The sequence below is a fragment of the Aquila chrysaetos genome, chromosome 5 (genome assembly GCF_900496995.4).
Source record: "Aquila chrysaetos chrysaetos chromosome 5, bAquChr1.4, whole genome shotgun sequence".
In the NCBI taxonomy this organism is placed as follows: domain Eukaryota; kingdom Metazoa; phylum Chordata; class Aves; order Accipitriformes; family Accipitridae; genus Aquila; species Aquila chrysaetos.
In genome coordinates, this window is record NC_044008.1 from 2,673,235 (window position 1) to 2,686,531 (window position 13,297).

Consider the following 13,297-nt stretch of genomic DNA (forward strand, 5'->3'; position numbering starts at 1 on the left):
AAGATACTGACAATGATGTTTGATTGTCTTCATTCTTTTCATTACAGAAACACCAACAAAACATTATTCCCAATTCTACAAATGGGGAGAAAATGGCTTAAACTTTATTTGCTTAAAGTGATGTCTTGACATAGCTGAAAAAGCTTAGAAGGCCTCATCTTCTAGTCTACATAGCTGCTATGTCATGTAACTACACAATTTAGATAAACATAGCCATCAGCTTAATGAAAACTATTGCTAGTTCAAAGGTACTTTTGAACTCTAAAGAGCGTGTGGTCTTTTTAATGCTCAATTATTAAGGCTCAAATTAAGCAAAACAACTTTATATAAGCAACAGAGTAACAGACAAGGATCTTGACATACAGCAATATAAACAGGCCATAGATAACATTTCTCTACTGATGCACTTCAACAGTGACCAGCTGACATCCAGTGGGCACTAGACTAAGGAATCTAATTTACATTTATATCCTAAAAACAAACATGGACAAAAGCCACCAGGAATGACAAATCAGTGCACAAAAGCAACACTGTCAAATTGCATCTCTCCCAGATTATTTGTTTTTCAGAGCACTTCCACAGTTACAAAAAAAAAAAAAAAAGTCATCCCTCTGCAGTTTCCAAAATCTCAGTGCTGATTTTGTAAGAAACTACAAATAGCATGTTCTGCATACAGAGATTTAAAATTCAAAAAAAAAAAACCAAAAAAAACCAAAAAAACAAACATTCCCTAATAACTGAAGATACCATTAGTGAAATAAGACATTTGCTTGCACTTCAGGATTTAAGTTTATAGCAAAACCTGTCAGGTAAACATTAAAAATGAAAAGCAAGGAGATACAGTAAGTAGACAGCCAAACTAAGGTCTGGTCCCTTAATACCAGTAAATATTAATTATACTGAAAGAACATCTATCAACACTGTATTACACTGCCTGCCTCCAAGTCAAGATTGACCCTGAAATAGCTTTGGGGCAGTTAGGCTTTTTAAATTACGAGCAGTTTCTAAAAAGAAGATGCACTTTTTCCTGACTCCTGAAAAATTTTGCCAAGAAATCCGTAACTATGAAATTCTCTTGTCTGCATGGATGATGAGAGCATGGACTTGCTGCCAGTCTTCAGGCTAGAGCTCAGTCTTCAGAAAGAATTTGTGTCACAGTATTAATCACAGAGGACTGAACCGGCCCCTCCTAAGCCCACCAACACTGCAACTTCAACAGCATTTACGGGTTTCCTAGCACTTGACACAAAAAGCACTATCCATCCTTTTTCTTCCCATTATCTATTTGTGAACAGTAATGCAAGTTTGGCCATACCACATCAGAAAACCACACCACAGATGAAGCAAAAAAAACCCGAATTTGCTTCTCCCCAAAAAGCTGACATGCCACTGTAAATACAAATAGAGAAGGCTCAACGGGCATGCAGACACAGCTTAGAAACCTTTGGCAGAAGTGTTAAGTGCTAATTTTTATCTTCTTCCTTTGGCAGGTAGAGATGGACCCCAAATTTCCCAATTCCAAAGGCGCTTTAACCCCCCCAGTCACTTCAGGGGAGTTAGAGTCATTCATCACTGCCCTGAAAGCTGTCAGCAATTTCACCAAAGCAAGAACAAGATCAGGAACAACATTTGTCAAACTGAGAAGCTGAGAGATGAAAATGCAGTGAGAGAAGAACTGAAAGCAAGCAGGAAAATGACATTAAAAAGGTTCCAAGACATCCAGGAAAAGTATTATCTGAAACACAAGCAGCAAAAATTCAAAGCTTTCTGCTCAGATCATTCGGCTCTATTTTTATCTTCCCAGTTCCTAAAGAGTTAGTTATTCTCAAAACTAATTAAGACCAATGTACAGCTTTCAAGCACATGTTCTAAGAAGCAAATGGAACATTCAATTGTTTATTGCGCTTTAAAAAAAAAAAAACAACAAAACAAAACCAAAAACAAAACCAAAAACCCCATATTGCTTTGCACTGAAATTTCTCCTTCTAGAAAAAGCTGGGGTTTGGGGTTTTTTTTATTTGGTGGGGTTTGTCAGGTGGTTTTTTTAATGGCCTTTCTGACACTTCATACCTGCAGTCAGACAAGCTGGAAATTCTGTCCTTGATAAATGCCACTTTTACAGTGATTGAACTCCACAGGTAAATAACACAGGCAAGTTTCAGTGTTACGCACACTCAGAGCCCGTTAACTTCAGGCAGCCCCACTCCAGTTAAACATCACTTACCATGAATTATCTAGACAGAGCGCAAGAGAGAGTCATAGAATCATACAATGGTTTGTGTCGGAGGGGACCTTAAAGATCACCTAGTTCCAACCTCCCTGCCATGGGCAGGGACACCTTCCACTAGACCAGGTTGCTCAAGGACCCATCCAACCTGGCCTTGAACACTGCCAGGGATGGGGCAGCCACAACTTCTCTGGGGAACCTGTTCCCTCAGTGCCTCACCACCCTCACAGTGAAGAACGTCTTCCTTACATCTAATCTAAATCTGCCCTCTTTCAGTTTAAAGACATTACCCCTTTTCCTGTCACTACAGGCCCTCTTAAAAATTCTCTCTCCATCTTTCTTATAAGCCCCCTTTAGGTACTGGAAGGCTGCTAGAAGGTCTCCCTGGAGCCTTCTCTTCTCCAGGCTGAACAACCCCAACTCCCTCAGCCTGTCCTTATAGGAGAGGTTCTCCAGCCCCTGATCATCTTCATGGCCCTTCTCTGGACTTGCTCCAACAAGTCCATGGCCTTCTGATGTTGAGGACCTCAGAGCTGAAGGCAGTACTCCATGGGGGGGTCTCACCAGAGCGGAGCAGAGGGGCAGAATCCCCCCCCTCGACCTGCTGGCCACGCTGCTTTTGATGCAGACCCAGACACAATCGGTTTTCTGGGCCGTGAGCACACATTGCCGGGTCATGTTGAGCTTCCCGTCAACCAACACCCCCAAGTCCTCCTCTGCAGGGCTGCTCTCAATCCACTCATCACCCAGCCTGTGTTTGTGCTTGGGATTGCCCCAACCCATGTGCAGGACCTTGTACTTGGCCTTGTTGAACTTCACGAGGTTCGCATGGCCCCACCTCTCCAGCCTGTCGAGGTCCCTCTGGATGACATCCCTTCCCTCCAGCATGTCGACCGCACCACACGGCTTGGTGTGGTCGGCAAACTGGCTGAGGGTGCGCTCAATCCCACTGTCCATGTCGCCGACAAAGGTGTTACACAGCGCCGGTCCCAGTACCGACCCCCGAGGAACCCCACTCGTCACTGCTCTCCACTCGGACATCGAGCCATTGACCGCAACTCTTTGACTGCGACCATCCAGCCAATTCCTCATCCACCGAGTGGTCCGTCCGTCAAATCCATGTCTCTCCATTTTAGAGACAAGGATGTCGTGCAGGACAGTGTCACTTTGCACAAGTCCAGGTAGATGATGTCAGCTGCTCTTCCCTTATCTACCAACGTTGTAACCCCGTCATACAAGACCACCAAATTTGTCAGGCACGATTTGCCCTTAGTGAAGCCATGTTGGCTGTCACCAGTCACCTCCTTATTTTCCACGTACCCTAGCATAGTTTCCAGGAGGATCTGCTCCGTGATCTTGCCAGGCACAGAGTGACTGACTGGGCTGTAGTTCCCCAGGTCTTCCTTTTTTCCCCTTTTTAAAAACGGGTTTTAAGTTTCCCCTTTTCCAGCTTTAATGTTCAGAACAGTTTGGGTCTGGAATGTAGCCAGGGGCTCAAATTCAAGTTCATGGAAGTCAAGGTAAAGTTTCCAATTGGTTTAGGTGGCAACAAGTATAAACATTATGTTTAAAACAAAGAAAAGAAACCAAACATTTTTCCCTTCTGTAGTTTTACTTGCAGGAAGATGATTTAAGTCCTGGCAACAAGCTAGCTATAAAGCATCACCCCAGATTATATTTCAGAATACAAAAATATGAGATTAAAACATTTGTCTAATTTGTGTGCTGGATAACCTACCACAGAACAGTAGCATAAGCAACTAAAATGAAGCAGAGATGTCTATGAAGAATGCACAAAATTAAAAATACACTACAAATAGATCTAACAATGGAACTGTTATGAGAAAAATGTTGACAAGCTTGCTTTTCACCCTACTATTCTGGAAAAAATCAGTTCTTAAAACTCATTTTCAGCAAATAACCACACTGTCATCACAAAGGCTTTGTTCTCCAGAAGCAGGGAGATTAAGAGTTACAAGAGATGGATGGAAAAGAAAGGGAAGCAGAAAGTGAATAGGAAGAGCAGTAATAATGACAACAGCTCTGCTGACTACTTGGAAACACAAGCAGAAGTAGTTTACAATTGGCTTTAAATAAAGTCCAAGTATCCATCTGGGCCATGTTAATAATATGGTCAACTATCTCGAGAAACAGTAAGGTTAGAAAGGGACTGGAAAATCACCATGGTGGGTCAGCCGAGAGCACAGCCAATGCCACGTGCAGTCAAGAAAAATAAGGTGAGCACTGAGAGCAAGACTAGAAAGAAGACTCTTTTAATTTAATTCATAAGGGGACTAGATCTAACATTGGCAAAGTTTAAATCAAGAACAGAATTTTATGCCCCCACTCAGCTAGTAACACACCATCACTTGTATTATGCAAGAGACCCAAATGTATGATAAAAATACTTTCAGCTTTGAAGATCAGAGATTTATTTACTGTTGTATCATCAACTCATCACTCAACTTGGGCATACCATTTCAACTAGTTGTTCTTAACCTTTTCTCATTTCAAACCCTGATATGCAAAAGGAGCTAGATGAGTGGGAGACAGGCTGCACAAAGCAGTAACAGGTCAGAGTACAACACAAATACTGCTCTGCAAAAAAAGTATTGCTGTTCTTCAAGTTAGTAGGGACTCCTCCAGTTAGAGATCCTTAATTTAGAAGAAAAACCCTTATTTTTGGTTTCTATTTTTTATTGTGGATGCTGCTCCTCTGCTTACAGTATAAAGAACTAATCAAGAAAAAGGTGCATTCTAAAAAGAAACCTAAGTGTTGGGGGTTGAATGTATTTATATTGCTAGCACCATTCCTAGACATAAAAAGCTTTTCACATTTTAAAAGGCAACTGTCTCCCTCTGTCTTGAATACTAAACTTTAAAAAAATAGGTACTTTGTATTTAAATTGTATCTATTATTTTTCCACTCACTTTTTACAGATTTAACTGGAGTCCTCAGACAGCAGACAGAAGCCCTTCACTTCTAATAATTGGTATCACTTATTAGGATTTTAATTTTATTACTTTAAACAATTAAGAGTAGAAAAACCTTCCAAGCTACAACATTTTCATATTGGTTTTAGTATTTTCAGTACATTATAGCAAGTTTTGGATTTTTTCAGTTCACCAGCAGTGTTTTGAATGCTCACTTCAAAAGAAGCAGCGCTGGGAAATTAAACAACTCTACATTTAAAGAAGTAGTATAAACCACTCTGTTGTCTATTGCTGGAATAACAGAACTTCTCTGGTTGCTATCTTCTACCACGTTCATCTCTGCTTTACAGAACTTGTACATTAAAATTAAAAGGCATTTGAGCCATCTTATATGGCACCTGCCATTAAGGATAACGCTGAGGCCAAAGGCTATCCACACCTACCAAAGAGTGATCTCAAATGCAAACTGCACAATGCCCATATACTAGGATGAGAAATAATTGTAGTAGCTCAGAAGCACGCTGGGGTCACTGAGTAAACACTGATGTCTAAGGGCAGCAAGCACAGACTTCAACATTTTATGTCAGAGCAAGTCAAAGAATTCTGGAAGTCTGGAATCAGCATTCATAGCGTTGCTAGAATAATACACTGATCCAACTTGGAAGGGACCTCCAGGTTTCTAGTCCAAACCCCTGCTCAAAGTAGGGCTAACTTCAACGTTAGATCAGGCTGCTCAGGGCCTCCAGTCAAAGTTTGAAAATCTGCAAGCATGGAGATTCACTGCCTCTCTGGTCTCTTGCTCCTGGTGTTTAACACCTCATGGGGAAGAATTTTCTCCTTTTGTCCAGCCAGTGTCTTCCACAGAAACCAGTGATGGTTGCCTCTCATTCGTTCACTGTGCACTTCTGAGAGGAGTCTGGCTCCGTTTTTCCCTCTAACTCTTTTAGATGGTCACAGACAGCAAAAAAACACTCTTTTCTGCAGGCTGAACAAACCCAATTACTGCAGCATCTTCTTATATGTTGTGTGCTTCTAAAGCCCCACCACCCTGGGCGCTCTCCACTGGACTCGCTCCCATACATTTCCTTTCCCACACAAGAAAAGGTATGTACCTTTCTTGGAGAGGGGCCCCCAAAACTCAGTGTGGTGCTCCAGATGCAGCCTCACAAGTGCACAGTCACTTGCCTTGATCTGCTGGCTATGATCCTGCAACTATAGGAGTGAGGACATCCAAATAATGGGACACAGTGTGATTCAACACAATACAGTGTTATCCAAAAAGTCTGAGGGAACTGAACCTTGTTTTTCCTGTCATTGCCACCCTGCACATACACTGAACTGAGGGTGCAATTAATACACTGCCCCTGCTTTTCGCTCCTTTTCCTTGCTCTGGTAGGTGTGTTGGATAATGAAGATTAAAGATGCTACGAAACATGAAAGGGTATCACATTTAATTAGATTTTCTCCTCTTTCTCTTCTCCCTTCAGCTTCGACTGTATTTCCCAAGTAGTTACCTGGTTTTTAACACTCCTATTACCTACTGTGTGCTATTCATACTTACAAAAGGATTAATGTATATAGAGGGGAAGAGTTAACACTACAAGACTCTGGTTAAGACTGATAATGGAATAGCAGCCTTTTTCAGAGAACCTGAAAATTAGATGTACAGAAGAGAACTACAAGTGGTTCAAGGGTCCAGAAAAAGCACCTGAGGGTCCTTCAAGCCTCTTTCTTACACCCACCTGGCTTAGCTAACTGGAAATGAGTAAGTGATTTTTATTTTTTTTTTCTGAGGGTGGGAGGTTAGAGGTAGATAATGGCATTGTGTTTGAGCACCTGGACACAAAAATAATTATAGGTAAGAGAACTCCCCAACATTTTTTCTTTTGGCAGGGGTTGGGGTGCAGAGAGAAGCTACAGCAATAGAAAACAGCTGGATGGTGAATCAACAGACAAAAATTATGTTATTCTTTAAAAAACTGATTTACCATGAGCAAATAGTACCAAAAGAAATGGTAGGTAATCCCCACCACCACCTCTTTTTGCTCTTTTTTTTTTTTTTAAATCCCTGAAAGAAGTCTATCTCTCCCATTGAAAGCCACAGTTAAATAAATACAGAAAAACTGTATTTAGTCAAATAATAATTAAAATATCAGTCTGGATTAAAATAGAATTTGACTTAGATAATCTGATAGTTATTTCTGGTGTTAAAATCTACTTATCTATATCTACTTATTATTGTACTTATTATTACCTAGAGTAGCAAGTAGTGACCCTTTAGAAAATAAGGATCAATTAAATAAGCCTGAAAAAAGAGCTCTGCTTTGTATGAGCTAAAAATTGCAAGTTTATAGAAAATAACTGTGGCACCAGAACCTCTATGCAGCTTGTGTAAAGGTCACAGTCAGTTTATAGTAGGGCTTAATTGCCTTAAAAAGAAAATGTAGCTAAACATTTGCCTATCATAACATCCAATCTGGAAGGTTTTAATTTAGTGTTTTACAACAAACTAGAACCTAAGTACTAGCAAGATATTTGTTAAAATTCTACTTTCTTTCCTGACTTTGGCCAAAGTTTTCCAATCTGCTTGCAGTTAAACCTCCATAGTCCCTTAAAAGGGTTTTCAACAGTATTTTAGCTTTCCAAAAAGCCTTGTAAAATAGATGTCAAAAGCAAAAAGAGGAAGTTTTTTTAAAATTCTAGACCTCCACAATCCTGGAAGTCTATAAGCAGAAAAAAATTAAAGCCACCAACTAGGTGCTTCTTCAGGGCAAAAAAGACAGAATAATGGTTGTTCGAACTAGAAAACCAAATGCTTTCCGGCTGGGATACCAGCCTATTCTGAGTTCAGACAACAGATAGGAAAACATGAACAAACAACTGAGAAAGGTTAAAAGAAAACAATGTGGTAGGTCACAATTTGAAGAAAAAAAAAAAGTCAAGTCATACACAAACACAGTATGACAAAAGGAAAAAAGCTGAACCCTCTGAATAAAACAGCAAATAAACAGCAGCAACCCAGAAGGTTTCAGCTGCCTTGCTGGATGAATAAAGACAATGCTGACATTTAAAAGGAGGCGAATTGATCTACTGCTTTTACAAGGAACTTGCTTTCAAAAGGTACAGGAAAGGAAAACGACTAAAAAATGGCTTAAATGTGTGTAGCCAGATCTAAACAAGTTCACTGAATTCAATTTACACCTGACTTAAGTGAGATAAGCATCTAACCTGAAAAGTTTGCTTAAGAAACAGGAAGGTACTCACACTCCAGCTGTTGGGACTTAGCACCAGGCAAAAAGGCAGAATATCTACATAAAATTTCAAAGAATTTAACATGATAAATTTAAGAGCTGATGATGCATTAGAGAACTGATCCTCCAACCTTCTAACACTGCCAATACATCTAAGGGATGCTGAATTACATGACAAGGAATTTTCCAGTGGGTTGTTTTGGTTTGGGGTGGCATGTGGCACCCCTGTTCCAACAAACTTAAAGAAACCAGCAACTGCAAGCGGCTGGAGACACACTCTTGGAGGGGGACCACTCTGAGGGACTGTGGCATGGGGGTAACCCACACTGGAGTGGGGACAGCCTCAAAGGGACTGCAGTTTGGGAGTAATCAACCTTGGAGCAGGCACTCTAAGGAAAAGCGTAGCAGAGGAAAACCTGAAGAACCAAAGTCCTGCAGAGGAAACCAGTAAGAAGCAGAGTAGCAGAAAGAAACCCTTACAGATGACACCGACTTTCTGTGCCACCCATTCTCAGCAGAGGAAGTCCAACAGATGGAGCATATGCCATCGAAAAAATAAGTTGAGAAAGGGAGGGGAGTGAAGGTATTGGACTTAAATTGCACCTGGAGAAGAGTGAGAAAACATGTTTACTTAAGTGTTTTTTGAGGTGTTCTCTTTTTTCCCCACCTCAAAACCCAAATCACTGATCAGAATTTTGTGTTAACTAGCAATAAATTAAGCAAGAGTTCCCAAAGTCAAGGCTGTTTTGCCTGCAAAATTCCCGTGTTTTCCATGGATCATGGACAGAATCACAGTATCATAGAACGGTTCAGGCTGGCAGGGACCTCTGGAGGTCGTCTGGTCCAGCCTGCCTCCTCAAGCCGGGGGCACTCAGAGCCAGTTGCCCACGACCGTATCCAGGTGGCTTTTGAATATCTCCAAGGATGGAGATGCCACAATCTCCCTGGACAACCTGTGCCAGTGGTCAGTCACCCTCACAGTAAAAAAGCATTTCCTGATGTTCAGAGGGAACCTCCTGTGTTTCAGTTTGTACCCATTGCCTCCTGTCCTGTCACTGGGCACCGCTGAACAGAGCCTGGCTCCGTCCTTTTGCACCTTCCTTTCAGCTATTTATACACATTGATAAGACCCCTCTTGAGCCTTCTCCTCTCCAGGCTGAACAGTCCCAGCTCCCTCAGCTTTTTGTCATAGGACAGATGTTCCAGTCCATCATCCTTGTGGAAGGGGCTAACATCCAGAAAGCAGAAGACTGTTGAGTACTTTGAGCCTCCACTGCTGAAAACACGTAATGAGTAACTGATTAAGCCTGCTTTTAAACTGCATTTATATTTTTTAATTAGAAGCTTGACGTAAGTCTTATCAAGTAAGCCTGTATTTCATCTGTAAATTTGTTCACTATTTTGGTTGCAAGGTGAATCAAGATGAAGCTGAAAAGTTCCTGCCTTTGAGAGTGGGACATCCAAATAATGGGACACATGGAAAACTGGCACTCAGGCTGCACTTAAACCCAAATATTGGGAATTTTCTGCTACCAAACAGCCACAGGCCAGTGTACAACATAGTGTGAACTGGTATCAAGACAAACCAGTGAACGCGAGCTAGCTAAGATGACACTGAACTTAAAGAACACCCAGATGGTCCCAAAGCAGGGAGCCTTTAGCTAAAAAGCATGGAAAATATGAAAAGCACACAGATCAAAGATAGCTATTCCTGACTGCCTCCTTCCCCTTAAAAAAAGGAAAATGAGAAAAGGTACACAGGATGTGAAGATTAATGAGTAGCTGTAAAACACTGATGATGAACAGTACCGAGTGTTGATTAACATACTGGAAATTAAGATGATGGAAGAAATTGCTACCAATTTTGTTCACCTTTAAACAGTCTTGTAAGAATTAACAAGCTAAAAGCAAACAAAGAGCTATAAAAGACTGAGGACTAAAAAAGACGATTCCTCTGCAATATTTTGGAAATAGCTGAGGTCACTCTCCTACTTGAGATAAAAGGATTTGCAGACCAAATGATGCAAAAGGGGTAGAAGTTTGAAAGATTAGTTTGAAAGATTCTGAGCTACACACACACACAAAAGTGCTCAGGTTGCAAGAAAAGAGCTCATCCTGAGATAAGTAGTCAGTGTAAGCTTATTTGATGGGGGAAGGACAGGGAAAATGTACATATGGGAACAGGTTAAAAGGGTTACTTTTTGTTTGTGGCGTTTGTTTTCTCTTAAACATAGCACCTTATATTAAGATTCCACCAGCACAGTCATCAACATTACTGAAATGCAGCCACTTCGACAAAAGGAGGCAACAAGCAGCCGGTGTATGGCAGAGTGCCGAACAGTAAGAAAGTATATATAAAGCCTAAGGAGTAACACAATTCTTTTTTAATGCCTTAACAGAGCAGAAGAGTGTTTTCCAGAGAATCAAATTCCAGCAAGCCGAACTCCACAATTTTGCTTTCTAAATCAATCATCCCATCTAGTCTTACCTTTTCTTTTTTTTTTTCCCCTAAAAAGAAATTTCAATGTTATCAGTTACAAGTATGGAGGAGGTCTATTAGATGACACAGCTGTTTCCCTACCCCTATAGTACTGCCTTAATTAAGTTATATTTTACAAAAGTTACTTTTATATCTCTTGCTGATAAGGCTACTGCTCCTACTTTATGAAAACGTCAAAACAAACCTGTTATAAACATATTAACACAAAGCGCAAATGTCCTTTAGTTTTCTTAAGTGTTTAAATGGCAATGACCCAGTCTAACTTACTGTTTTCCTCTACAAACTTTAAAATATTTATAAAATTATGTTCCTCACTTGCTGTCCTTTACTCCAGCTACATAAATTTAATTCTTTCAAATTTGCCTTCGTCCTGTCACTCATCAATCATTCTACTTCCTCCTCCACTCGCTGTAATTCATCAATGTCTTTCTAGTAATAAAGTGCTGAAACCAAAAGCAGTGCTAAAGGAACAGAGTGGTTAAAAATCATGAAAAAGGATTATCCAACTGCTCACTTGGACATTAACACAAAACATGAGCAATTTCAACTACAGGATGGTCAAACGACTTCCCTGAAATAGGAAAGTCAGAGTATCTATCGGCATCAGAGAATTGCCTGAGACCTTTTCCATTACAGTGACAACTCGATGGAAATGAGACATGTATTGCCCCAGTACCTGCGATAGTTGTGTGCCTTGAACCCTCAGTAGCTTCTGGGCAATCAGATGAAATTAGCAAATCAAAGATTCAGTATTATCCACAAGAAACACATCAGACAGGTCAGCTACAGAAGTCATTGCCAAAGGACAGTGTTGAAGCCGAAAGTTTAAATTGGTGCAAAAAGTGACAGGCACAAATTCAAGGAAGAAACATCTATAGAGTGCTATTCGACAGAAAAGACATCAGCTTTTCCGTCAAAAGCTGCATATTACCAAGTGCTGGAAGTTCACAGAGCGTTTTGGGAAAGGACTGCTATTGCTTGCTCTGTCCTCAGTCTCCCTTCTAAACACCCTCTGCATCAGACACAGTATTGGCCTAAGACCACCTTTGGTCTGACCTTGTACAGACATCTATATTAAATCTCACTGGAGCACTGTCATGGACTAGCAATACAGTTGTAGGTATTGTGAAAGCAGCAAAAATAAGAAGAAAGGCTTTTCCTTCCAGTTTTCATTTCCATAGTTTTTTGTCTCTTGATTTAATGCATCCTCATTTAGTCTTAATTGCCATTAAGAAAAGTGTGTTTTTTCAGGACCATCTCTGTCCCAAAGGTCTTCTCTCTATATGAATGATGTATAGAACAATGAGGTTCTAATGCATTAAAGTAAAACATCACGATTTTCCTTTCAATGCAAACCTGCAGTTTTCCAAATTGATTCTCTTGCTGTCTTCAAGATGGCATTTAAAATTTTTTATGCTCCCCGTGTCCCATATCTCTGTTGTTAAAGGAATCTCTAAGTCCTTTCAATTAGCTCCTCAGCTATTAATTTACTAACTTTTCTTTATTATAGAATTCATAAATTCACAAGAGGTAATATTAAACTGTAGCATAAGACAACCATTGCCGCCTCCTTAAACAGGCACACTCTCCATACATCTTCATTTATGAGCTGTTCAGCATAAGTCTTCCTCTAAGTCTACATGACAAATGTTTCTTCTACCACACAATTTTGAAGGTTACTTGGTAGCATTATGCCAACTTTACCAGACATAAATCAGTTTACTTCAGTGGAGTACTTCTGGGTTAAATTCACCCCAAATGTTGCAAATGCTTTACTAAAAACTAAATTTATTACACTTCTCACTCACCACTCACTAGCTTTAAAGCTGCATTTTTTAAAATGCCATCAGATTTATCTAGTTTATTTTATATTGTCCCATAACTCAATCTATCTTCAACAATTTCTCTTGGTGTTTGTTCCAATATTTTACGATGGACAGAATTATGTCTGTACAATCCAGAGTTTAAAAAAGAATTCATGGAAAGACCAGTGATTACTGGAAAAACAACAACTGTATTCAAAGATGAAGTGATAAAAATGTGAATGTCTCACAGAAAAATGTCCATAGCATACCTTAATAATAAAAATAACCAACAGTATAAATACCAAAAGAAATATTAACCTGAAGGTACATAATAACACCAGGTTCATGAGTTAAAAAAAGGAAGCAAATGTAAACTAATCCACAAAACTCTCAAGCTGTTCAGAGTACTCCCAAGGAAGGATGCATCATTAAATGGCAGGAGCAATTGCCTTAAGCAAAGAACTTTTCATCACTGCATCTACACTATAATAACGAAGGATTAAATTTAATGTTCAGAAATGCCCATTCCCAAAAGCACAGATCATCATGTTACAGATGCCACTCCCGTTCATTAAAGACA

The 13,297-nt window shown here is 40.0% G+C and overlaps 1 protein-coding gene across 1 annotated transcript in view; it reads right to left on the minus strand.

The window, feature by feature from the left end:
• Positions 1-13,297, minus strand: part of EXOC4 (exocyst complex component 4) — a 422,679-nt gene that overhangs the window by 375,113 nt on the left and 34,269 nt on the right. The window lies entirely within an intron of this gene.